Below are 1,250 nucleotides of genomic sequence, written 5' to 3' on the forward strand. Positions count from 1 at the left end.
TCTTTCCCTATGTATATATATTCATGCACAAAACATTTAAAATAAACAAAAAATAACATAAGCCTTTTGCAGATTTATATTGGTAGTCTACAGTGACTACAAAATTTTGTAAAGATTATAAGATAAAATTAGTGATTTAGTCTTTGTATTTTTCTAGCTATGCAATCAATAAAGTAGATTATTTTCTTAGCATAGGCTATTCTGTGTATTACAAAAAATACATTGTTATAAATTATTTTTTCCCTGACTTTAATAGACAATCTGTTTCAGATCTCTACACATTATATTAGATGATGGAACCTCAAAATGATATTGCAAGAGATGCTGTGCTTGTTCACTCCGAAGCAGTCCCTGAAGGAACACCAGTGGTTCAAGGTAATGATATTATTGCTTTATTTTATGACATACTCTATAAAAGAAAACAAGAAACTGAGGTTAGCTTAGTAAGCCAGTCTGCATAGGTCACTTTACATAATGTGGCCCTGCATTTGGTTATTTATGAAAATTTACTATTAGGGATTTGGAATGTTATATTTAAAGTGCGTATGTATTTACAAGTATATAGTAATGTGCATTTATGAATGTATTCCTTTAGTATTTTAATATCAGTGCTTAACTGTTTTGCTTTAAACAACAGCCTATCTTTTGTTATGTATAATGAATATAACTTGTTTCATTTACCTCATGTTTAAGGATCAGAATATGGAAAACAGAAATATGTTCATTATCATATATTCAAACTTGTAAAGGATTTTGATATATACTGAATTCCTCTGGCTCCAGAATTCAAACAAGCTAATCTTTTATTTAGTGTCTTCATTAAAAGCACTGCACCCTCACTTTCAGTGATTCTGATAACTGACTGTATTGGTCTTAAGTGAGTTTCAGAAACTTTAGATATCCTGTTTTGCATGCAGACAGACAAACACATCTATAAGTTGATGAGGCTTAGATTACTATTTTAGTATCAGTGGTCTTTTTATCAACATTTTTAAAACCTTTTTCTTATTCTTAAACATTAACTTCTTACATACAAATGGAAAATGATGGGTACCAGGAATGAGCCATGAGAGCACCATTTGTATTCTTTATCCAATACATATTTACTTTTTTTAACCCTCTGGATCCATGTTAGGTGAACATCTTACCTTGAAAAATTTTGGCCAAGCACTGGGTGACAGGAATGTCTCATCAAGAAAAAAAAACTTTATAAGGGGCAGGTGACATGAAAGTCTCATGGAATATTGTTG

The 1,250-nt window shown here is 30.6% G+C and overlaps 1 pseudogene; it reads left to right on the forward strand.

Moving 5' to 3' along the window:
• LOC119586597 overlaps positions 1-1,250 on the forward strand; it is a 17,773-nt pseudogene that overhangs the window by 1,351 nt on the left and 15,172 nt on the right.

Source organism: Penaeus monodon, chromosome 21 (assembly GCF_015228065.2).
Source record: "Penaeus monodon isolate SGIC_2016 chromosome 21, NSTDA_Pmon_1, whole genome shotgun sequence".
Lineage (NCBI taxonomy): Eukaryota > Metazoa > Arthropoda > Malacostraca > Decapoda > Penaeidae > Penaeus > Penaeus monodon.